At 36.1% G+C, this 27906-nt stretch overlaps 1 non-coding gene across 1 annotated transcript; it reads left to right on the forward strand.

Annotated features, from left to right (window-relative positions):
• The first annotated feature begins 11382 nt into the window (after positions 1-11382).
• LOC141670098 (small nucleolar RNA R71) lies at positions 11383-11489 on the forward strand. The gene has a single exon (XR_012554345.1). It is a non-coding gene; the product is annotated as a small nucleolar RNA R71 (small nucleolar RNA).
• The last annotated feature ends 16417 nt before the right edge of the window (positions 11490-27906 follow it).

The following is a 27906-nucleotide window of genomic DNA, read 5'->3' on the forward strand; positions in this document are numbered from 1 at the left end:
ATTCTGTGCAGTCCTAGGTATGTTCATGATCGAAGTTAATATGTCACTAAGTCAAATTTCTACTTGGGTATTAGATACCGCCTGTGGTTCTCATATTTACAATTCGTTGCAGGGACTAAAGGGGAGTAGTACTCTTGAAGAAGATGAAGGGATTTGACGTATGGGCAATGGAGAAAGGGTTGCTGCCATATATGTAGGATCATTTAGTTTACATATGCCTACAGGCAAGACTATTATTTTGAATAATTGTTATTACATTCCCTATATTGTGAGAAATATTGTTTCTATTTCTATGTTGGATTTGGATGGTTTTTCATTTATTATTAAGAATAATGAATGTTTTATTCTTAGAGATAATGTCCATTATGGTTGTGGTACTTTAAATAATGGTTTGTATGTATGCGACTTGGGAAATGATTTACTTCAGATTAAACAAACTAATAAAAGAAAAGAGATGATGAAAATCTAACCTATATATGGCACTATAGGCTAGGTCATATTAGTGATAAAAGATTATGCTCATTACACCAAGATGGGTTACTTGAACCATTTGATTTTGAATCATATCCGGTATGTGAATCTTGTCTCATGGGTAAGATGACCGAATCTCCATTTACTGGACATGGAGAGAGAGTTGCGGATATGTTAGGCTTGGTAAACACAGATATATGTGGACCAATGTCAACACAAGCTATGGGAGGATTTTCATACTTCATTACTTTCACGGATGATAAATCTAGATTTGGATATATGTATTTAATGAAATACAAGTCTGAAGCTTTTAAAAAGTCCAAAGGGTATAGATATGAAGCAGAAAAACAAACCAAAATGAGTATTAAAGTTCTTCGATCAGATCGAGGAGGTGAATACTTAAGTAGGGAGTTCCAAAATCATCTCAAAGAAAACGGTAAACTATCACAATGGATACCTCCTGCACTCCACAATTGAACGGAGTTTCTGAAAAAAGGAACCGAAGTTTGTTGAACATGGTTCAGTCTATGATGAGCTATACAGATCTTCCAGTATCTCTTTGGGGTTATGCCTTAGAAACTTCAGCATATTTACTGAACAAGGTACCTTCTAAATCTGTTCCAAAAACTCCATATGAGATATGGAAAAGAAGGAAGCCAAATCTTAAACACATTAAGATTTGGGGATGTCTGGCTTTTATTAAGAAAATTGAATCTGAAAAGTTGGAATCAAGATCCATAAAATGTATGTTTGTGGGATATCCTAAAGAGAATTTAGGATATTACTTTACACCGAACAAAGGTTGACCTTCAAGGATAAACTGTTTCTCCAAGAAGGTCGCATTTCTAGAAACAAACCTACATTTTCGAATTTTGCTTGCGATTGCGGCTTACTATGACTATGAGATATGACAAATGGACGTGCAAACGGCCTTCCTCAATGGGAAACTTGAAGAGGATGTGTATATGACACAACCAGAAGGATTTATTTCTAAAGAAAATGAACATCTAGTTTGCAAGCTGAATCGATCCATATACGGACTGAGGCAAGCTTCTCGCACATGGAACGCCCGTTTTGATGAGACAGTCAAAGATATTGATTTCATCAAAAATATGGATGAACCATGCATCTACAAGAAGGTTAGTGGGAGCATGATAACATTCGTAATACTGTATGTGGACGACGTACTTCTCATTGGGAATGATATAATGATGCTTAAATCAGTCAAAGTGTGGCTATCTAAAAACTTCACGATGAAGGACTTGGGAGAGATATCTTACATTCTTGGAATGAAGATCTATATAGATATATCAAAGAGAATGTTAGGCTTGACCCAAAGTACACACATCAAAAAAGTGCTAAAGAGATATAGCATGGAAAACTCCAAGAGAAGACTCATTCCCATGAGCCATGGAGTTTCTCTTTCCAAGAAAATGTCTCCAAATACATCTGAAGAGAGAGAGCGCATGGGTAGGATTCCTTATGCTTCCACAATAGGATATATCATGTGCGCGATGTTATGTACTCGGCCCGATGTTGCTCACTCACTTAGTGTGATAAGCATATTTCAGTCTGATCCGGGTGAAGAACACTGGAAAGCAGTGAAAAATATCATGAAGTACTTAAGAAGGATTAAGGAAATTTTCCTTGTTTATGATGGTTCTGAGTTGAAAATAGAGGGGTATACAGACTCTAGTTTTCAGTCAGAAATAGATGATGGTAAATCCATATCAGGGTATATGTTTACCCTAAATAGTGTTGTTGTTAGTCGCTAAGCACGCGCTAATAATTCACGCAAGTATACCTGATCGCAAGTAATATAGAATTATTTCTAGTTCATTCCCACATGGACTAATTTAGGTTAACTTTGTGATTTACGCACTTATGCAACAATGATATGGCTATTATTCAATGCCAAGACGAATAACAAATTGGGTTTTGATTATACTACGATGAATTATTGAGAATTATACTAGAAAATATTAACTAAGAGATTAAGGAGAGTTGAATAATATATGACACAAACATGGGATTCTAACTTCATTCAATAGCCTTTTCATTCTTAACCTTAGCATATAATGGTGATGACACTAATCAGACAATACGAAACTGCTAAACGCCAACTTTCGTTGCGCGAATAACATATTGCCAGACATCCACAAAAGAGATAGAAGCTGAACAGACACCAATTATATTGAGACCCTATATGTCTATAGAATTTGACAACATAATGGCACAAGTTATCTATCGTGATTACATAGGGCAAGTAAGATGGTTAAAATTACCTAAGAATCATGCATAACAGTAACACATGAACTTATACTAGCATGGCAAGTTCTAAATCCTTAAATTCACTATCGGTTCATTAAAGATTAACACGCTATCTTATAAGTTCGCGACGCTCATAAGACGAATAAGCACAACCAATACTAGGTTATCATACAATCACCATACACTAAGGCATCGAAGTAAATTAACTAAAGAAATCCATAAATAAATCAGCTAGAACCCCACGATAACGATTAGCCTATAATTGGACTCATCAACAACATGGGTTCCGATGAAATCATGGTATAATAAACGTAGTCTTTATACTCAATAATTAATAAACCAAGTACGAAACAAGAGTATAGGTTCACTAATAAGAAAACTAGCATCCAAAGTTATAACTTAGAACAAGGAATCACGAGTATAAACTAGATATTCTTCACCCTCGTTGAATTGTGCTAAAATGATATTCTTACGCCTTCTCCTTGTGCTCTGGTACGTCTCTCTTGAAAACGACCTTTATTTAGGTATATATAGCAGTCCATGCATAGTAGAATTCCTCCAATCAAAAGCCCACAAGAATCAGGATTATAAAATCCCGATCCGGCGCGGCCGCGCGCTTGATCACTGCAGGCGCTCTGTGTCTCTGTACTTTGGGCGTGGGCGCGCCGACCTTCTGGAGAAAATTTATATTCTCTTCTTTTCTTGCTGCAATGAGTTGTTCTTCACGAGATTTATTCCTTGGACACCATCCTAACACCATATTAGCATCAAATCAATGCTAATTCACCTGAATTTCAGATTAATGCCTGAAATGCAAAAATACTAGAGAACACATAAAAACACCAACAACTTGAGTACAATAACACCAATTCAAAGCTTAATGGAGCATTATAAAGTGTCATAAATGTCACTCAACATGCCCCCAAACTTGAATCGATGCTTGTCCTCAAGCATAAACAGACTCAAAAAACAAGAAATAAAAATGCATGAATGCAATTAAATGAATGCAACGATCCCCATAAAATAACTAAACCAATCAACAAGAAACATCTCAACAAATGCAGTTATTCACGTACAGATCAATCAAACCTTACAAATTAACTTACAAACCAGAGACGTGTGTGTGTGGAAATGCTTACAGATATACTATCGTAACTAAATCAATAATCATGATTAACTACTCATCAAAGCAATCGCAAGGTTATAAATAAAATAAAAGCTAGACTCAAAAACCTTATAGCACTTCAATTCTTATATTGGAGTTTTATATGGATTCATGCTTTTATTTCACAACAAAACAACACAAGTATTCTTATTTGACCGTGCAATGAGTGAGGTCCACAGAAGACTTATATAATAGTACCCATGGAGCGAGCGTTATGTTAGCGGATCCTAGATTATAAAAGCCTTAGGTCACTAGGCACAAAGTCCCCTAAGAACTTAATAACTCGAGTACTAAAGAGCCCACTCGTGATCAATTATACATAACACTTATTTTTCTTTTTTTCTTTTTTTTCCTTTTTTTCTTTTCTTTTTTTTTCAAATTTCTGAACGAGTGTATTTCGCTCCATCTCGTTCAACCCTAGACTACTCATATAAATATGAGTCGGCTACAAGTCATTTGACACCTAACCACAACAACTAGCAATTAAATCCAATTTCTCCAATTTTTTAAAAATCCATGTTAATTTATTATTAAGAGAATATCTAAATTCTAAATATAAACAAGCGATTTAACTTTGACAAACAAACAAACCATGGTCATGATCTAGCACTCAAGCAACCTATAAGACTTAGTGAAATACAAGTGTCTCTAGCATGCAAATCAATTCGATAAGATTTAACATCACTAAACACGACATCACTACACCAGTATCAATATCACAAGTCAATCGGAAAAATCATCTAAGGGATCATGTTATTATGCAAATTCATGAACTATATGAACAAACTATCATAAAAATAACAAAAATAAAAAAAACTATATGGCAAAATATGCAAAAATATGCGACTCACACAAAATATATTTCTTCAACTACTACCCCCAAACTTAAAATTTTCACTGTCCTTAGTGAAGGTAATAGTAAGGAATCAGGCATACCTACTCGGAATCAGGATCCTCACCCGCAACGGTGGAGTGTCAGGCATGTATGGAGGTGGATACACGGAGTCCTCGCCAAATACTGGCCGCTGGATGTCCACACCTGTGGCTCTGAATGCAGTCCCTAATGCCTGGGTGAGATCATGTGCAAACCGACTATGGATGTCATGCATCGCATCCATCCTCCTCGCTAGACGCCTATACTGCGCCATGCTCATACCAACTCTAACATCCACCCATGCTTCCTCCTGCTCCTGCTGTGATGGCTGCTGTGACTGGGATGGCTCTACTTCCTCACCCAACTGAGCTCTCCAGCCCGCCTCACGGGCAAACTTTGAACCACCAGCATACATCTGATCATATGGCCGCTTGCCCGAAAGAAGAATAAATAAATAACCAAGCCCCTTAGGATCGGGCTTACCACCGTACCACTCTACCACACTCAATATTGTCGAACTATTTTTAGCAGAACGAGGAAGCTAAAGCTGCTCATGAGTGGCCCAACGGATACGAACTGTCGCACACAACTTCATCACAATAGACGCATAGGGTATGAAACCCGTAGTACTCCCTCACAAAAACCTCGTAATACCTTGGTGAATAATCATACCAAGGTCCACATAGTCACCCTGCAGAATACCCCACAACAAATGTGCACGCTCCATAGTAACCTCATGCATATGAGAAGATGGCATGATATTAGCACAAATAAAAAAATTCCATGCGCGTGCAAACCTGTTCATGCACGAAGTAGGGAATGTGGCATAATCAGTCGTGCCCCTCTTGAACTTCTAATGAGTATCAGGTACACACAGAGTGGCAATAATCAAATCCAAATCAGAATCCTCTGGAGTCGTATCGTTCCAGGTGTCCTGACCGGGCCTCCTCGCGGGCTGATCAATCATCCTCCTTATCCCCTCAGCACTGTACTCCACCGTCATCCCCCTAACCACAGTTAAACTATTCTTCTCCGCCTTCGCATTAGCATAAAACTCTCAAACAACACTCATGGGTACAACAGCGGGTGCCTCGCAAAAAGCAACCCAACCCATCTCCAAGATCATCTCCAACAACCTACCATCCTTCCCCGATGGAAGAAAACCACGCTCCTTGGCTATAGGCTTCAAGAGAAGCCTCATATACTCCGCTTCAGCCTCGGGAGTGAAAAACCTTGGCCTCACACCACCTGCACTCGAAGAATCAGTGGTGATGCTGCTTACTTGAGTTCTTTGTCTCTTGGGTGCCATTGGGATTGAATAAGAGAGAATAACAGATAAGTGTTTGAGAGAGAATTGTGTTTGAGAATTTGAGAAGTGATGGAGAAGTTTGTGTATAAGTGTATGTATATATATAGGAGGTAATGAGAGAATTAGATATGGAATAGAAGTGGGAATTAATTATGGGAATAGTGGGAATAATGGGTTTGTTTTGGAGAGGGAAATTTGGGATGTGGAAGAGTAAAATTCGGGTAGGAATTGATTTAAAAGAAGTCCCTGATTTTCTCTTTATTTCCAGCTTTTTATTTTTTTTACAGAATTCGGGGACAACACGGCCGCACGCTACCTCAGCGTGGGCGCGCCGTGCTTCTGTCTTTCCAGCGCGGCCGCCCCGCTAGGCAGCGCCGGCGCGCTCTATCTCTGGAGAATTGGCACGGCCGCCCCGCTTCCTCAACGCGGGCGCGCCGTGCCACTGTAGTTGGCCCCGAAAATTTTCAAATTGTTGATTTATTTTTTTTTGAATTTTTCTCCTTTCTTTCTTTTTCCTCTATCTACTAATGTACAATAAACTTGGGTTGCCTCCCAAGAAGCGCTTGCTTTACGTCGTTAGCTTGACGTAGAAACGCGAGATCAAACGGATAATAAAACGACACTAACCACCTCACGGTTTTTCGTGTCACCATAGTAATGCTTCAACCTCTGACCATTTACTTTGAATGCTTGGCCCAGATCATTCTCAAAAATTTCCACCGCTCCATATGGAAACACAGTTTTGATTATAAAGGGCCCTGACCACCTTGACTTCAACTTTCCAGGAAAAAGACGGAGACGAGAGTTGAATAAAAGAACTTGTTGCCCTAGCACAAATGATTTGAGAACTAGACCCCTATCGTGCCACCTCTTGACTTTCTCCTTATATATTTTATTGTTTTCATATTCTTGAAGTCAAAACTCGTCGAGTTCATTCAATTGAAGCATTCTCTTCTTTCTAGCTGCATCCAAGTCCAGATTCAACTTCTTCAAAGCCCAATACGCTTTATGCTCGAGCTCCATCGACAAATGACACCCCTTACCATAAACCAACTGATATGGCGACATTCCCAATGGAGTCTTGTATGTTGTTCGATACGCCCAAACAGCTTCATCAAGCTTCAAAGACCAATCTTTTATCGATGGACACACAACTTTCTCTAAAATGCACTTGATCTCTCTGTTAGATACCTCAGCTTGACCTGAAACCATTCAGCTGAGGATGATAAGCCGTAGCAATGCGATGATTCACATTATACCTTTGCATCATTATAGTGAACTTACGATTGCAGAAATGCGACCCCTCATCACTGATTATGACTCTTGGAGTTCCAAATCTTGTGAATATCTGCTTGTGAAGAAAATTAAGCACTACCTTCGCATCGTTCATTGGAAACGCCTTAACTTCAACCCATTTCGACACATAATCAACCGCCAACAAGATATACTGATTGTTACAAGATGAGACAAATGACCCCATGAAGTCAATTCCCCAAACATCAAAAACTTCAACCTCGAGAAGCACATTAAGAGGTATCTCATCCCTCTTAGACATATTACCCACACTTTGACATCGATCGTATTTCAAAATGAAATGATGAGCATCTTTAAACAAAGTCGGCCAAAAGAAACCTTCTTGAAGAATACGAGATAATGTATTTTCTCCACCATAATGTCCTCCATAATCCGTTGAGTGGAAATCTCGTAAGATCCCCCCCCCCCCCCGTTTCGCTGTAAGGAATACATCTCCTGATGATTTGGTCAGCTCCTTGTCCAAAAAGTAACGGCTCATCCCACATATACCACTTCACTTCATGCAAAAACTTTTTTCTTTGAGTGTACGACAAGTCGGGAGGCATGATATTACTCACAAGGTAGTTCATAATGTCTGCAAACCACGGTTCTTCCTCTTGCACTCCAAACAGCTGCTCATCGGGAAAAGTCTCATTTATTAATGTCTTATCCAGTGAAGTAGCAATTGGATCCTCTAAACGCGAGAGATAATCAGCGAATTGATTTTTAGTTCCATTTTTTTCCTTGATCTCTAATTCAAACTCTTGAAGTAAAAGAACCCATCGAATCAATCTAGGCTTCGAGTCCTTCTTCGAGATGAGATATCGAATGGCAGCATGATCAGTGAAAACTGTCACCTTCATCCCAAGTAGATAAGATCGAAATTTCTCAAAACTATAGACAATAGCCAAAAGTTATTTCTCAGTAGTGGTTTAGTTCAGTTGAGCACCATTCAGAGTCTTACTAGCATAGTAGACTACATGAAATATATTGTTCCTTCTTTGCCCAAGAACTGCTCCAACTACATAGTCACTTACATCGCACATCATTTCAAATGGTTCAGACCAATCAGGTGCAGTTATGACAGGTGCCGTAATCAAGATCTTCTTCAGTATCTCAAAAGGAGTGAGGCACTCGTCATCAAACTTGAAAGGAACATCTTTCTCTAGCAAATTACATAACGGCTTCTAAATCTTAGAGAAGTCCTTGATGAAACGCCTATAGAAACCCGCATGACCAAGAAAACTGTGAATTCCCTTAACAGAAATTGGTGGAGGAAGATTTTCAATAACCCCCACCTTGGCTTTGTCCACCTCAAGACCCTTACTAGAAACCTTGTGACCAAGAATGATGCATTGGCGCACCATAAAATGACATTTCTCACAATTGAGAACCAAATTGGTCTCAACGCACCTTTTTAGCACTAACCCAAGATTATGCAAGCATTCATCATAAGAAGTTCCAAAGACCGAGAAATCATCCATGAACACTTCTACATTATTACTAATCATATCAGAGAAGATAGCCATCATACATCTCTGAAAAGTGGTTGGTGCTCCACATAGCCCAAAAGAAACTCTTCGGAATGCAAAAATACCAAAAGGACATGTGAATGTAGTCTTCTCTTGATCTTCTGGAGCGATGCAGATCTGATTATATCCCGAATAGCCATCTAGAATACAATAGTAATCATGCCCAGCCAACCTATCAAGCATCTGATCAATGAAAGGAAGAGGGAAGTGATTCTTCCTTGTAGCCTTATTTAGCTTCCTATAATCCATGCAAACTCTCAACCCCGTGACTGTTCGTGTAGGAATAAGCTCATTCTTCTCATTAGCTACCACAGTGATACCACCTTTCTTTGGCACACACTGAACTGGGCTCACCCATGAACTGTTAGAAATAGGATAGATGATCCCTGCATCTAGCCACTTGAGGATTTCCTTTTTCACAACCTGTTTCATGATCAGATTTAGCCTTCTCTGTTGCTCAACAGTAGGCTTGCTTCCTTTCTCTAGCAGAATTTTGTGCATGCAATACAAAGGGCTGATTCCCTTGATATCTGCTATAGTCCAACCAATTGTCGATTTGAATTCTCTAAGAATTCTCAAAATCTTCTCCTCGTCGCTACCTGAAAGATCATATGCAATAATAACAGGCAAAGTAGATGCATCACCTAAAAATGCATACCTCAAATATTCAGGTAAAGGCTTAAGCTCAAGAGTAGGAGCTTCCTCAATAGATGGCTTGAGGCGCTTTGGAGAACTTTTCTGCTCCTCCAATCCAAGAGATTCAAAAGTCATATCCATCTTTCTCTTCCAGGGAGAAGCATTCAAGTATTGCAAGTGCTCTTCACCTTCATTATCTTCACTATCGGAATTCCCCAATAAGGCTTTTTCTAAGGCATCAGATCTTAGCAATTGATCGAGTTCAGATTGACTACAGAATCGACCATCTCCACCTTAAAACACTCCTCATTTTATGTAAGGAATTTTATGGAATTGAACACATTAAAAGCTACATCCTGATCCATCACTCGCATGGTGAGCTCACCTTTCTGCACATCTATCAAGGTTCGTCCAGTAGCCAAGAAGGGTCTTCCCAAGATTATGGGAATCTTCTTATCCTCCTCGAAATCAATAATTACAAAATCAGCAGGGAAGATGAGTTTATCCACCTTGACCAAGACATCCTCCACAATACCTCACGGATATGTAATAGAACGGTCGGCCAACTGCAAAGTCATATAAGTAGGCTTTGGATCAGGCAACTCCAACTTCTTAAAGTTTGACAAGGGCATCAGATTGATGCTAGCTCCCAAGTCACATAAACACTGGTCAAAAGACACCTTTCCAATTTTGCAAGGAATAGTGAAGCTTCCAGGATCTTTAAGCTTCGGAGGAATTTTGTTACAGCACCGTACTGCATTACTCCGTGAGAGCAACGATCTCCAAGTCATCAAGCTTCACTTTTCTAGAGAGAATACCTTTCATGAACTTCGCGTAATTAGGAATTTGTTCAAGAGCTTCAGTGAAAGGTATGTTAATGTGAAGTTTTTTGAACACCTCCAGAAACTTCTCAAACTGATTATCCAGGTTTTTCTTCTATAGCCTTTTAGGAAAAGAAGGTGGAGGATAGATCTGTTTCACCTCTGTATTACCCTCAGGAGGAGTGTGCTCCATAGTAGTCTTCCTTGGTTCCACTTCTGCTTCCTTCTGCACTTCTTCTTCTTCAGCCTCAACTTCAGAATCTGGAGTCTTAGCTTTTTCAGGATTTACAACCTTAACAGACCTCAGTGTAATTGCTTTAACATGCTCCTTAGCTTCCTTCTTGCATGGCACTTTAGTATCGCTCGGAAGCGTGCCAGGTTGACGATTTAGTAATGCATTAGCAATTGCCCAATCTGATTCTCCAACGTCTTGATATAAATAGCTTGGCTCTTGCACATGAGCCTCGACTCCTCCAATTCAGATTTTTCATTAGCTTGCGGTAATTGCTAAAGTTGAAGTTGTTGCCTAGGGGCATATTGCGGTTGCTGAAACCCAGGAGGGTTATACTGCTTTGCTGTGTATGGCTGATAAGATTGTTGCACCGCATTCTGATTGTTACTCTAGCTGAAGTAGGATAATTGCGGTTATTTGGATGATAAGTGGCTGGAGCTTGCTGCTGTGATCTCTGGAAGTTGCTCACAAATTGAGCTGATTCTCAAGAAATAGCACACTGCTCAGTTTCATGTGCCCCGCATAAAGCTCACACACACTAGTGATTTGATTAACTCCATAATTAGCCAAAGAGTCCACTTTTATCGTCAAAAGCTTGAAGTTGAGCAGCTATAGCAGTAGCTGTATCCACTTCCAGAATTCCTGCTACTTTACCTTGCAACATTCCTTGTGTAGGATTCTGGTATTCATTAGCTGTTATTAGCTCAATCAATTCATAAGCTTCATTATAGCTTTTGGCCCATAAGGCTTCACCAGACGCTGCATCGAGCATAGGTCTATTCCATGGTGTGGACACTTCCTTAGCATCTCCTTATATCGATCTCAAGCCTCACACAGAGATTCTCCAGTTTGTTGTGCAAACTGAGTAAAAGCATTCTTGATTGTAGCAGTCTTCGCCATAGGAAAGAATTTAGTGAGAAACTTTTGAGCAAGATCCTCCCATTTGGTGATAGACCCTGGTGATAGAAAATGTAACCAGCACTTTGCCTTATCCCTCAGAGAGAATGGGAAGAGTCGCAGCTTGATAGCATCTTAAGCACCCCATTGAACTTGAAAGTAACGTAGATTTCGATAAAATCCCTGATATGCATGTTGGGGTCTTCCGTAGGAGAACCCCCAAACTGAATTGAGTTTTGTATCATCTGAATTGTGCTCGACTTGATCTCAAAAGTATTAGTCGAGATGGCTGGTATGATTATGCTTGACTGAATATCATTGATCTTAGGCTGAGAATAGTCCATCAAAGCCTTAGGAATTTCTGCTTGATCTCCCATCTCTATTAAAGCTGGTTCCTCGACTTTCTCTTCTTCTTCTACTTTCTCTTCGTCCTCAAAAACTTCTCTTCGAACCACTACAGCTTCTTCCTCGGCTTGATCCAGAGTTCTCTTACGAGCCTGTGAACGCGTATGCATACACGCTCGCTAGAGTACCTGAAACACGACAAGGAAAAGAGTAGGTAAGTAATAATGTCCGAGTCAATGAACTTTAACTATCACTGATGACAAACACATAAATAAAAAGTTAACACCGAGTCCCCAGCAGCGACGCCAAAAACATGTTAGTCGCTAAGAATGCGCTAATAATTCACGCAAGTATACGTGATCGCAAGTAATATAGAATTATTTCTAGTTCGTTCCCACAGGGACTATTTTAGGTTAAGTTTGTGATTTAAGCACTTATGTAACAATGATATGTCTATTATTCAATGTCAAGACGAATAACAAATTGGGTTTTGATTATACTACGATTAACTATTAAGAATTATACTAGAAAATATTAACTCAGAGATTAAGGAGATTTGAATAATATATGACACAAATATGGGATTCTAACTTCATTAAATACTTCATTTAATAGCCTTTTCATTCTTAACCTTAGCATGTAATGGTGATGACACTAATCAGATAACACGAAACTGCTAAACGCCAACTTTCGTTGCACGAATAACATATTGTCAGACATCCACAAAAGAGATAGAAGCTGAACAGACACCAATTATATTGAGACCCTATATGTCTATAGAATTTGACAACATAATGGCTTAATGCACAAGTTATATATCATGATTACATAGGGCAAGTAAGATGGTTAAAATTACCTACGAATCATGCATAACAGTAACACATGAACCTATGTTAGCATGGCAAGTTCTAAATCCTTAAATTCATTATCGCTTCATTAAAGATTAACACGCTATCTTATAAGTTCGCGACGCTCATAAGACGAATAATACTAGGTTATCATACAATCACCACACACTAAGGCATCGAAAAAATTAACTAAAGAAATCCATAAATAAATCCGCTAGAACCCCAAGATAACGATTAGTCCATAATCGGACTCATCATCAACGTGGGTTCCGATGAAAGCATGGTATAATAAACGTAGTCTTTATACTGAATACTTAATAAACCATTATTTAATAAACCAAGTATGAAATAAGATTATAGGTTAACGAATAAGAAAACTAGCATCCAAAGTTACAAATTAAAACAAAGAATCACGAGTATAAACTAGATCTTCTTCGCCTTCGTTGAATTGTGCTAAAACGGTCTTCTTACGCCTTCTCCTTGTGCTCTGGTACGTCTCTCTTCAAAAAACGATCTTTATTTAGGTATATATAGCAGTCCATGCGTAGTAGAATTCCTCCAATCAAAAGCCCACAAGAATCAGGATTCTAAAATCCCGACCTGGCGCGGCCGCGCACTTGATCAGCGTTGGCGCGCTGTGTCTAGGACTGAGCAAAACCAAACTAAAACCGAAAATCTGATCCGAAATTTCCTAATTCGATTCGGTTCGGTCCAATTTTTTCAGCAAATTCGGGTATTCGGTCCAGGACCAAAATATATTTCGGTCCGGTCCGGTTTTTAATAAAAAAATTCGGTTCTGGACCGAATAGACCGAATATTTATAATATATATTTTTATTTTATATATTACAAATATATTTTATATTTTATATTTATATAATTATATATATTCATTCAGTTCATTTCAGACTTCAGACTTGACTTCGAGTTTAATCTATTACACGCGTCGTAGTCCGCACAAACTGAAACAGTAAACCACTAAAGCATATCTATCATATTATGTATTCATTCCATAAAGCCAGAAGCCCAGTAGCCCATGACATGAAGCCGTGAAAGAATCAAAGATTCAGTTCAGAGTTCGATCAATTCATCAATCATCATCGAGAATCAAAGATTCATATCTGTAATTTGTTCAAAGATTCATATCAAAGATTCTATCAAGGTTCGTTCTTAGATTTTCTCTTATTATTTCTCAATGTATTAACTTCCTCATTCAATTTCAGTCATTAGAGTCATTACTAAAGGTAATTTAGCTTATTCAATTTATCTTGGTCATCTTTTAAATTTTTTTCTTAATTTGATTTTCTTAATTTCTTTATTAATGCCTAATTTCGTTTAGGTTTTACAATTGTTTAGTTGTTTGTAGTTTGTTTTTGTGGTGTATAGTACTACTAGCCCTTTCACCCGTGAGTTGAAAACTTTTGGCAGTCATAATAGTGCAGTACTACTGTATAATCTGTATTGTTATATTTGCTTAATTTTTGTATTTTTTTGTTACTTACAAACTGACTTCATTTTCCCTTTTAATTCAGTTGGAATAATGTCACAAGCAGATTCGCAGCGAGACACGGGGTTGGGGGATTCTAATGATCCTAATACTACTCAAACTCAAACTGCAACCTCCACGAAAGGAAAAAGAAAGGTTATGAAAGCGAGGTCAGAAGTGTGGGATCATATGACCAAGTTTAAGGATGCAGGAGGGTTTACAAAATCTAGGTGCAACTATTGTGGTAAGGAATATTTTTCCGATAGTAGTCAAAATGGCACTAGTACACTTTTAAAGCATGTCTGATCTTACAAAAAATTGCCACTTAGCGGTGAATCAAAATAAACACAGTTGTCCTTACAATCCATGGGAGGGAATGATTGCATTCTTAAAAATTGGCACTTTAATCAAAAACTTTCTAGAAATAAGTTAGCTTCCATGATCATTATATATGAGCTTCCCTTTAGATTTGTTGAGGGTGAGGGGTTTAATGATTTCATGCAAACCACTCAACCACTTTTTAAGATGCCATCTCGTTTTACCGTGGCACGTGATTGTTACCAAATCTTTGTAGATGAAAAGAGGAAGTTAACCACATATTTTAAGATGTCGGGTCAAAGAGTTAGTATTACAATGGATACTTGGACTTCAATATAAAGGATTAATTATATGTGCATCACGGCTCACTATATTGATCACAATTGGAACTTGCATAAGAAAATAATTGAAACAAAAATTGGAGAGTGGTGAGGTGGAATCCAAGTGTGAATTGGATATTTATCTGAAAGAGAGTGTCTTTGTTACGAAAGATGATGATGAGTTTGATATTTTGAAGTGGTGGAAAGTCAATACAAGTAGGTTTCCTATCCTCTCTCAACTTTCCCGTGATGTACTTGCAATTCCTATTTCCACCGTAGCATCAGAATCCGCTTTTAGTACGGGTGGAAGAGTCCTTGATCCATATAGGAGTTCTTTGACGGCTAAAGTTGTTGAAGGTTTAATTTGTGCTCAAGATTGTTTACGGGGGGCCAAATGCCCAAAAACAATCGAAGAAGATCTTGATGATATTGAAAACTTTGAAGAAGGTATATTTTATTTATGTTTTTTTTAAATTCCGTTTGTCACTAATTAATGATTGTGATGAAATTGAATTAACATGTCATAAATTCTATTTTTGACAGCATTTTCTGCTATGTCCGTCAGGGAGGAGAATGTTCAAAAGGATGCAACTGTCATACCCTTGGATGATTGGTAAATACAATTTTCAGTATAGCACCGTTTGAATTTTGATAGTTATCTGGTAGATTCTAATGATTTGTTGCTTCTGGAGTCTGGACTATACTCTTGCTTCTGGAGTCTGGACTATACTCTTGATAGTTGCCTGCTTTTTTACCTAGAGTTTGTTCTAATTTATTTTTATACTAGTTCATTTTATTTGTAATTATCTTCTTTGGTCCTCAGGCACTGAAGCTTGTCTTAACTGAATTAAGATTTTTTTTTAAAACTTAGAAAAGGCTACATATTGTTCATATTATAGAATTTTCTTCCAGTTAAATCTGTTGCAAGCACTTGTTCTCTAAAGAAACACTTAGGAGGAAAATCAATACGATACAACAGAATAATTATATTTTGACTATTTCAATGCGACTATAGGAACTCTTTAGGTTGCAAGTAGAATTCTGCTTCCAAACTACCTATATTAATCAATCATTTTGTCGGTTCTTACTAATTAGGTACTAAGTAGGCATCAGGGGTTGTGATGTACCCCCTAATGTGAAAATAAGGTGGTAAAAAATAACTATATGGTACCAAACTATTAGCTATATATATAATTCTTGGCAAGTCACCCATGCCCGATACCAAATTCCTCCTAAGTTTTATTTTCTTCCAGTTAAATCTGCCGCAATCTTTTGTTCTCTAGCATATGTTTGTTTGTGTAATTTGTTTTGAGGAAGCAAAAGATATTATCTTGGTGTAATTTTGATGCTTTAGTGGCCTAGTGTTTTCAGTACTTAATTTGGATATTTTATGAGTTTGATATGAAGGTCTGGAAAAGTAAGGTTGTTTCACAGTCACAAGTTTATTCTTCTTGCACGCATTTATGTTCGAGATGGAAGCAATTGAATTGTAAACGGTATAGTTACCAGCAATAATTCATAGGCTTAGTCAGATAATCACTGCTTTGATAAGGTCATCATCGATACTGATCCTTGTGAATAATAGCTAACAAATAGATCAGGGCCTTAGGATTATAACTTTCTTATATGTACTTTACTTAGAACTCATTTGGTAAATGATAATTATACTATAGCTGAATTATCCACGTACTGAACTACAATCTGGATTCTGTGAATCTGTGATATTCAATGAATGATATTGCTTGGGACTTTGGTAGCTGAATTTATTTATTTGCTAGCTGATATTCAATCTGTGATTTTTTTTGTTTCAGACATCAGGTCTGTGTGATGTGTGGTACCTAGACTGGTAATACTGAATGGCAGAGGTCAGAGAAGCAGCAAGTCAGCAGCAGCTTGAAAATTGATATTCTATTGTCTTTGAAGTTTAAGACTTAGATTCTGTTTATGTAATGGCTATGATTCTGTTTATGTAATGGCTATGATTCTGTTTTGTGAGCTACTGCCTACGGCTACGAGTACTGAGAACCTCTGCTGCTTTTAAAATTATGTAAATTGTAAACTAATTACTTAATGGCTATTGTCTATTGGCCTGACTGTCCAGAATCCAGATTCTCATTATTTTTCATTTGAATTTTAGAGTATAATTTCTTTTTGATGTTTTCGTGATTGGTTAAAGAATTTATAATATGCAAATTGAATTAGATAAATCATGATACGGGACTACAGGTTGGCTGATTTAAAATTTTGGTTCTTTTAAGGACCGGACCGAATAAACCGGACTAATTCGGTTCGGTTTTGGACCGGTCCAAATTCTTACTCCGGTCCGGTTCGGTTCCACAAAAAAGAAGCAATTGGGTTTTCGGTCTATTCGGTTCGGTCCGGTTTTGGACCGAACCGACCGAATGATCAGCCCTAGCTGTGTCTCTCTACTTTGGGCACGGGTGCGTGCTATGACTGCGCGGGCGCGCCGACCTTCTGGAGAAAATATACATTCTCTTCTTTTCTTGTTGCAATGAGTTGGTCTTCACGAGCTTTATTCCTTGGACACCATATTAGCATCAAATTAATGCTAATTCACCTGAATTACGGATTAATGTCTGAAATGCAAAAACACTAGAAAACATATTAAAACACCAACAACTTGAGTACAATAACATCAATTCAAAGCTTAATGGAGCGTTATAAAGTGTCATAAATGCCACTCAATAGTTGTATTGTGACAACAATGCGGAAATAACTCAAGCTAAGGAACAAGTTGTATTGTGACAACAATGTGAAAGAGGAGATGCCAACGTCAATAGAGTTGACACACATAAAAACATAGCAGGCCCATTAACAAAGCCACTCTCTCAAAGTCATTTTGATCGTCATAAAGACAAGATGGGTATTAGATACCAGAGTGATTGGCTTTAGTACAAGTGGGAGATTGAAAGAGATGTGTCTTAAGTCCAATCATGTATGATGATTTAGGAATAACTTTTATGAAATCTGTTTTAATTTCAATTATATTAATAAAAGACTTGTTTTGTTTTTTTTGCGGGCTTTATCTATTTAAGTGTTTAAATAAGATATACCATAGTTTAGAGTAAAACTATTATGGATTATGATGAGATCATAATAATGAGACCTAAAAGATGATAACTCTGAACTTAAATAGTTCCTGGTCGTAGGATTACTAACTGGTAATTAGTAATTCGCAAAGATCGGTACATACTATGCTTGCTTCATTATGAAGGATGTATGTTCTCATAAACATTTGTGTGGTGACATTATAGCTAGTATGTAGGTGCTTATTATAGAATAAGTTCACTGAACATGACTCGCACAGCTGAAAAACTGATGGAGTTCACTCATGTGTCAGTAGTTGTTCATATTGTGATAGTTGTACAAGTGTCCATAAACTTGAGGTCATCATAGTCACCTTATGTACACTGAACTATACTTTGGTTTAGTTCTTAGTCTCCAGGGACAATAATAAGGGCTCTTCTAGATGTAGGAATTTGTACACGAAGATAGTGAATGATCAATAAAGGATCTGCTCCTTCTAGTGAAAGAAGAAAATGTCCTATGTTATTCCACTTATTCTAGTTCAAGAATCTCTGGCCAGAGTAAATGAAATTAGAAAGAAGATTCTAATTTGCATTAAACAGATCTAGGCATCCCAAAGAGGAAAATATATGATTAAATTAGATAGGCTTGACACGAGATCCATGTCTTGTATTTATTTCTACTACCGGCTTTAATATTGAACCTACAGGGTCACTCCATAAAGAGAATGATTTATTGGTGGAGGAGTTAAATTAATAACTAGCTTAAATCCCGTGCGATGCACGGGTTCCCGTCAATATTTAAATTTTTATTTATCCCATCATATAATAATTTTAAAATATTTATATAAATATATAATAATAATAAATTTATAAAAAAAATAATAGGAAAACATGTGATCGTAGTTTAGTAGGATAAGTATAATATATCTTGTAGTTTAATAATTTAGTAGTTTAGTGGATATATAACACTATTTGTTTATATTTTTTAATAATAGGATAAACTGTGGTTGTAGTTTAGTAGAATAAGTAGACTATGTGTCTAGTAGTTTAATAATTTAGTAGTTTAGCGGATATATAAAATTATTTATTTTTTTAATAACCAAAATTAGGGAATAATCGTTGAACCAAATTATACTCCATTCCGGTTATTATAGTATAGTATAGATAGTTTCACAACCCGTGTGATGCACGGATCTTCATTAATATTTTTATATCATTTAAATTTATAATAAATTATTTTTTGGATCATTACCTTATTAGTATATTTATAAATAATAATATAAATATTTGTTATTGACAGAATTTGAATCTGAATCTAGGGTAGTGTATAAATAATATAAATATTTGCTTTTGGTGAGGTTCGAACTTGAGAGTTTTAGTAGTGCATAGATAATAATATAAATATTTAATGTTGGCAGGGTTCGAACCTGTGAGTTTTAGTAGTGTATATTCTTTAAGTATTTGAATCTAACGGTCCTGATTATTTGATTAAAAAGATCTGACGGTCATAAATGGGGATAACCAAACCAACCAAAAAAAGGCATACCAAATTATACCCCATTCCGGTTATTATAGCATAGTATAAATATAGGTTAAATCCCGTGCGATATGGGTTCCCGTTAATATTAATTTTTTTATCCCTTCATATTTTAATTTTAAAATATTTATATAAATTTATAATAATTATAAATTTATAATTAAAATTATAGGATAACATGTGGTCGTATTTTAGTAGGGTAAGTGAATTATATCCAGTAGTTTAATAATTTAGTAGTTTAGCGGATATATAATACTAGTTATTTATTTTTTAAATAATATGATAAATTGCCGTCGTAGTTTAGAGTTAAACTATGTCTAGTAGTTTAACGGATATATAACACTATTTATTTATTATTTTAATAACCAAAATTAGGGAATAACCGTTGAACCAAATTATAACTCATTCTAATTATTACAGTATAGTATAATATAGATAATATATATAGATAGATTAAGATACCATTTAATTAACTTTGTGTTTTTATTTATAATATGTGCTAAGTCATATACATAAATATTCTCTCCATCAATTAGTTGGCTACGTAGTTAATTGATTAATTTGGAGCCCATTACACTAATTAGGTTTTACCAATAGGTTTAATGTAGAATTCTTGTATTGATTTGTAAATAAACAAAACACAAACTTACATTCATTAATTTTTAATTTCATGCCTCTTACAAACATACGCAAAAAAGCTTAATTAATAGTTGAAAAAAGAGTTTAATATTATATTAGGTGGATATTAAGTGTTTATAATATTTAGTTGTTTATTAAGTTAAGAGCAATTAGGTAAATTTAGCATGTACCAAAAAACAGGTACCGTACCAAAATTTTTAATATTTCGTCTTTTATATAATAGTAATAGATAGTCGGTCATTATTTATTTATGAAATAAATAATTGATTAGCAGTTTTTATAATTAATTAAATATAATTTAATTTATTATAAAATAGTTAAGATGCTTTCTTAATATTATTAATTGATAATTTAATTTGTGAAATTAAATTATGGAGAGAATTATTTTCTACAGAGTTTATAAAAATAATTAATGATTAAAAGGGATTTTAATTATTAATTTATGGATTAATGAAATTAATCAAGATATGGGCTAAATAATTTTATGGAAAAATTTTAGCTAAAATATTGTCTATAAATACACCATTATAAACCCTATTTGCCTAACCCTAATTTTCAAGAAGAAATGAAAAAGGAGGCAACCCTAATTCTCTTTCGGCCTCTTCCTCCCTCAATTGCTTCGATCTTTTGGTGAATAGCGGTAGAGTGCTTCACACTTGAGGAGCAGCTGCTAGAGATTTTCATTCAACATCCGTGGATCGCTTTTAAAGGTTAGTAATTGATCCCTTAATTTATTCACAAATTGTGTACGATTTATATGGGGTTTTATGCATTTTAATTGTTAACCATGCTTCCGTGTATGTGAAAAAACCCAACATCAAGTTCTTCTGTTAAGTAGAATATGACATATGTCAGTATCTGTCAGAATCGAGCTGATGTAGCATTCCTTTTTTGCCATGTCATCAGCTTATTTGTACATGAAGAGAGAGAGTTAAAAAATAAAAATAAAAAGAAAATAAATCAAAAAAGAGCCATTAACAAAGTTTAAATACATATATATACACACAACTATCTTTATATGTTGGATTAGGGTTCATAACATAAATTGGGGAAAAAGATTTGACATGACTAAGATGAAATCAAGAAAAAGTAGCAGCACAATGAAGTTGAGACTGGTTTCGAAAGCAACATTCGTTTACAAATGTCGATTTGAATGTTCGCTTCGGACGTCTCAAAAACCAAATAGTCGAGGGCGAAGGTTTTTTGGGTGTCCACTTTACAAGGATAAAGGCAAGTATTGCATTTTTTTCCAGTGGTATGATGAAGATAATTCTGTCAAAACCTCCAAATCTGGTGATCATTCAGTTCTGGAAGCACAATGAGAAAACTTTGTGAATATGAAGGTAGCTATGTTGGAATCCAAAATTGGAGAAATTGAAGCTGTCAAGAAAATGGAGGTAGGAGAAGTGAAAGCCTAGTTAAAAATGAAGAACTTACATATTGAAAAGCTTGAGTTTCAGTTGGCATTGATGAAAATTTTCATTTTTTTGATCCTATATGGATTTGTAATTAGTCTAACCAAATGAGTTTGTAATGATATGCTTAAATGAAATTTTGAGTTTATGCTTATGAATGGATTTGTAATGTCTTTTATAATGATATCTTAACTGAAATTTTTCATTTTTTTGATCCTATATGGATTTGTAACCTTCTTATGCACCAAATTGAATCAAAACTAAAATGAAAGAATTGAAATAGAAATAAACATGAAAGTGATGCTTGCATTACTTGTCCAAAATAGATCATTCATACATTCAAGATGTGTTCCTCACAACTAGATTGCAACACTTAGATTATATAAACATAATTGAAAGTAAACCAAAAGTTGTGTGCAAACACTACTAGAGACTGAAATTAGCTCATGGCTCACTGGAACTCTGCATAATTTTTGACCTCATTTTGAAAGTCTTCAAGGATGGAAATGGTGTCTGTGAACTTGACAGTAGAGTAGTTGGAGGTGGTGGCTTAGGACCTTCAACTGGTGCCTTTGGAACTGGTGTTGGATTTGAACTTGAAACTTTAAGAGTAGAGCCACCAACAGTTGAGAAGTATATTCCCATCTCTAGCACTAGTGTATACACCAACACCAACTGGTTGTACCTTTGGGGGTGGTTCCACAACCTGCACATTTCTTGCCTTTGTTGGCCTTCCCCTCTTCCTCTTTGGATGTTGTTGACCTTCAACTGATGTCTGGACTTCATTTGTAAATTTAGTTTTTTGACTTGTTGCTCTTTTAGCCTTCTGCAAGACATGAATAACAGTTCAAAAAAAACTTACAAGTTAACTTCAAAAAAAAAATACACCAAACTTACATTAACTATTGCTTGTGCCTTTGATGCATCACCCTATGCTTTTATAGCTTCATCTATAACTGCCTATATCTCAGAAATCTCATCAGCAGTTTTTTTACAAGTTTTATTATGACCGGTCTTCAATGCATCAACACACCTTTTTTTCCCAATTTTTGGCTTGCTCCCTCCTCATCTTGTTCTCTCCTTCTATGTTTTTTTGACGTCCTAGGAATCCTTCTTTCTTTTGGTGGATTAATGTCAGGTTATCCAGTTTTTGGCCAATAAAGTGCACCCTTCATAGGTTTGAGCAGATGTGAATATGCTTGAATATACTTGGATTTTTCATAAATGATATCAAACTTATCTTCTAGTTTTGGTTCATACTTTGCAGTGCTTGAGATGCATGAGTGCATGGAATGCCACTCAATTCCCACCTTCTGCAAGTGCATGTGCCTTGAACCATATTCACCACCCATTGACCCCCATCAATGTCTTTTACTTCACACTCATCACCACCAGCCCTTACAAAATCCAGTCCCTTCAAAGCTATAATATAGCTTTTTAATTATCCTAGGGCATAAATCACTTTCAACACCTTGCATCCAATCTCTCTTTCTATAAATTCTCTCCATCACCTGTAACCTAATATCATTTAATAACTCTAAAATAGGCTTATACCTCTCCTCCAAAATCCAACTATTAAAGCACTCTGATAAGTTATTATCTACCATATCACACTTTGTAACTATATCAAAACAAGATCTACTCCAATATATGGGCCCTGACTATTAGAAATATGTTGTGAATTTGATGATAAGTTAAACAAAACAACTTAGTAGATTTGACTTAGTGAAATTTGTAGCTCTCGGCGGATGATCTAATATAGTCCCGACGGATGAACTTTATAGTCCCGACGGATGACAATTTGACAATCGAGAGTGTAGCTTATGTAACAAATAAGAACTGTAGTACATTTTTGCAAACAATATGTTTTAAGTCTAGTAGATTGTGTAGGGTTCTCTAAGTCATGTTGACTACTAGATTGATATGTAGAAGAGGTTGGCTAATTATAAATATGAGATGTCTTGTAATTCTGTATAAATAAAACAGCATATTCCCGATGGATGTTCAACATAATCCCGACGAATGATCTTATTCAAAATAGTTGTTGATAGTGACAACACAGTCACATGCATCGGGTGTTTGTAAAAGGAATGTGGCAGCCTGTTAAGCAGGATTTTGAGAACAAAGAAGCATTACTATTTTCATACAAATGTGAAGATTTTCAAAGATGTTGGAATAGAGTAGTGAAGCAGCATGGAGTTAGACTAGATACATTTTGTTTTATTATCTTGTCTTACTATCATGTAACTTGGTGATATATAAACTAAGAGTAGCCAGTAGAACAATCAACTAAGCAAGCCTATTTTTCAGAGAAACGTATCAAGCTGTATTCTGTAAGAATTTCTCTGTAGTTTGGTTTGTTCAACTTATAAAGCAGTTGTGAGCTATTCAAAGCTTCACAGAGTTCTCAATCTTATATATATATATGGTGGATACTTTCAAATCCACCAGAGAGTTTTAAAACTTGTGTTTTATTACTTAGTGTTTTGATTTCTATTACTCTTTTATTCCGCACTATTGCAATATATTAAGTTAGAATAATTTTTAAAATCTCAAAAAGTAGCCAGAATTACATTCAACCCCCCCTTCTGTAATTATTGTTGTATTGTTAGGGAATAACAATTGGTATCAGAGCAAGCTCTTGAAAAATAAAGAGTATAAAGATCACAACAAACAACAAGATGAACAAGAAGGATGTTGGAGTTAAAATTTCATTTCTGGACAAAGACAACTATCACCACTGGAAGGTGAAGATGCACCTACATCTTCTTTCCCAAGATGAGGCCTATATGGACTGCATAGAGAGAGGTCATCATGTACCTATGAGAGCTGTAACTAGCAATGAACAATTTGTTCCAAAACCTAGGCATGCATGCTCAGATCCTGATATTGAGCAAGTCAGGAAGGATAAGAAATCCATGAACATATTGTTCAATGGTGTTGATGGTGATATGGTTGATAACACCATTAACTGTAAAACAACCAAAGAGGTTTGGGGCACAATACAGATTATTTGTGATGGTACTGGGCAAGTGAGGGAAAACAAGATGCGGCTCCTGATTTAGCAATATGAGCATTTTCACTTTAAAGAAAGTGAGTCACTCACTGATATATTTAGTAGATTTCAAAAGCTACTAAATGCTCTGAAGCTGTATGGAAGAGTCTGTCAAACAAAAGACTCTAACCTCAAGTTCCTTAGATCTCTCCCAAAGGAGTGGAAGCCAATGACAGTCTCACTGAGAAATTCTCAGGATTACAAGGAGTTCACCTTGGAGAGACTATATGGCATCCTGAAAACCTATGAGCTTGAAATAGAGCAAGATGAAAGGATGGAGAAAGGAAGGAAGAAAGGAGGATCCATAACACTGGTTGCTAAGTTAGAGAAGGAGAAAGAGATAAAGGTGGAAGCTGTTGAATCTACATCAAAGGTCTGTGAAAGCAAGGGTAAAGGGCTGGTAGCTGAGAATGAAGATCAGTTGAGCCAAGATGACATGGATGATATTGATGAGCATCTAGCATTTTTATCCAGGATATTTTTCAAGCTCAAATTCAAGAATAATTTTGGAGTAGCCAAGCCAAATAGAAACATGGTTGATAAGTCAAAATTCAAGTGTTTCAAATGTGGCTTGGCAGTTCATTTTGCTAGTGAGTGTAGAAAGTCTGATTTCAGTAAAAAGAAGTCCGAGCCTGTTGATTATAAACAGAAATACTTTGAGTTGCTCAAACAAAAGGAAAGGGTTTTTATCACAAAGGAGAATGACTGGGCTGTAGATGGATTGGATGAAGATGAAGAAACAAGCTATATCAATCTAGCCCCAATGGCCAAATCAGATAAAACAGAGACCAATTCCTCAAGCAATCAGGTAATCACCACTAACTTAGCACATTTATCTAAATCTGAGTGTAATGATGCAATAAATGACATGTCTACAGAATTATATCACCTGCGTGTTACACTTAAGTCTCTCACTAAGGAAAATGCTAAGATTAAAGAAAACAATTTGTTTTTAAGTGAGAGGAATAATGTGCTAGAGTCTCAATTTATTGAATTTGAAAAATTGAGAATTGAGTGTAAAATTGCTAAGGATGAATTTACTGAGTCCTTGAAGAAAGAAGAGACTTTAAGGAAACAGCTTGAGAGAGAACAGGAAGTAATTAAAGCATGGAAATCATCTAGAAATGTTCATGCTCAAATTACTAAAGTTCAAGGTATGGAATCCTTTTGTGATGCAGCCTAGAAAAAGAGCAAAGAGAAGCTTGACTCCAATCTAGTTGAAGGACTCTTTACAGATGTGGACTCGACGGATGATGAAAATCATCCATCGGATAATCAAAAGGATTATCCGTCGAGAGACAAGGAGCCACATCTGTCGGCTGTGAGTAAACCAGTTAGCAAAGCTAAGTTAATTAAATTGAATGAGAAATATGGATCAGTTTCTAAAAACTTTGTTCCAGGAGAATCAAGTCAAGTTAGAAAAGAAAAGAAAGTTAATGTTGATCATATGTCTATCAAGCAATTGAATGACAGACTTAAAAAGATTGAGGTTAAAACTGAAGGTAAAAGGAAAAACAACAGAATTGGGAAGGTAGGGATTAACAAACATAACAACTACACACCTGATAAATATGCTCCAACAAAAATTGGTGTTACATGTGGTAGTGCTAATCACTTTTCTGTTAATTGCAAGATTGTTACGCCTACTCCCATGACTGCACCCTCTTATTTTCCAACATGACTGTCATGCCTATGAATGTTATGCCTTCTCAGAATATAAATGCATAATTTGCTAATATGCCATTTGCACCTAATCCTTATTATACTGCATTTAGCATGCCACAAATGCCATTTAGCCTGCCTTACTAGAATAGCATATTTGCAAATAGCATGCCTTTTCATGTAAACCAAAATGTGCATGATAATTCTGTTTCAATGACTGGCTTCAAAGGTCCAACTCAAATGACTAAGGATGAATCTGAGATCCCCAAGTCAAATGAGATCAAACCTAAGAAACCAAAGAAAAAGGCTAACAAGGTAGGACCCAAGGAAACTTGGGTACCAAAATTAACTTGATTTGGTTTTGATATGTGCAGGGAAACAGAAAGAATCTTTGGTATCTAGACAGTGGTTGCTCAAGGCATATGACTGGAGATTCTACCCTGCTCACTGAGTTCAAGGAAAGATTTGGCCCAAGTAATACTTTTGGAGATGACAGAAAAGGTTATACTGTAGGATATGGCTTGATTTCAAAGGATAATGTCATCAATGAAGAGGTTTCCTTGGTGGATGGACTCAAGCACAATTTGTTGAGTATCATCCAGCTTTGTGATAAGGGCAATTCAGTTTCAATTCAGAAGCCTGTGTTGTGACCTATAAAAAGAGCAACAAACTGGTTCTCAGTAGAGTGAGAAAAGGAAATGTGTACCTAGCTGATTTCAACTCATCAAATGCATAATTAGTAACTTGTCTTCTCAGTAAAGCAAGTCAAGATGAAAGTTGGATATGGCACAAAAAGCTGTCTCATCTAAACTTCAAGACCATGAATGAGCTAGTCAAGAAAGAGTTGGTCAGAGGTATCCCTCAAGTGGAGTTTACTAAGGATGGATTGTGTGATGCCTGCCAGAAAGGAAAGCAGATTAAAGCATCATTCAGATGAAGCTTGATTCAATAATTGAAGAACCTTTGCAACTGTTGCACATAGATTTGTTTGGACCAGTCAATGTGTTGTCCATCTCAAGGAAAAGATATTGCCTAGTAATTGTAGATGATTTCTCAAAGTTCACTTGGACATATTTTCTAAAGTCCAAAGATGAAGCTAGTGAAATCATCGTTAGTCACATAAGGCAAGTCAATAATCATCCTAACTTTAAAGTAATAATAATCAGGAGTGACAATAGAACTGAGTTCAAGAATTCTGTGGTATGATCATTTTGTGAAGAAAATGGGATTATGCATGAGTTTTATGCAGCTAGAACTCTACAACAAAATGGAGTAGTGGAAAGAAAAAATAGATCTCTTATTGAAGCTGCAAGAACAATGCTAGAAGAACCAAAGTGACCAACATATTTTTGGGATGAAGCTGTGAATACTGCATGCTACACTCAAAATATTTCTTTGATTAATCAAGAAAAATGCATGACACCCTACCAATTGTTCAAGAATAGGAATCCAACTCTAAATTTCTTACATGTCTTTGGTTGCAAATGCTATATCTTGAGGAATCAAACTGATCAACATGGTAAGTTTGATGCCAAAGCAAGTGAAGGAATTTTTGTTGGATATGTTGTGGGAAAAGCATATAGAGTCTACAATCTAAGAACCAACATTGTTATGGAATCTGTACATGCTGTGTTTGATGATAAAAATATTGAAGGACTGCAAGATGGAGATTTTCATGAAAGCCTCAAATTCGATAATGTTGAGATGGTTAGTGATGATGAAAGTGATCAA

This window comes from Apium graveolens, chromosome 6, assembly GCF_009905375.1.
Source record: "Apium graveolens cultivar Ventura chromosome 6, ASM990537v1, whole genome shotgun sequence".
NCBI lineage: Eukaryota > Viridiplantae > Streptophyta > Magnoliopsida > Apiales > Apiaceae > Apium > Apium graveolens.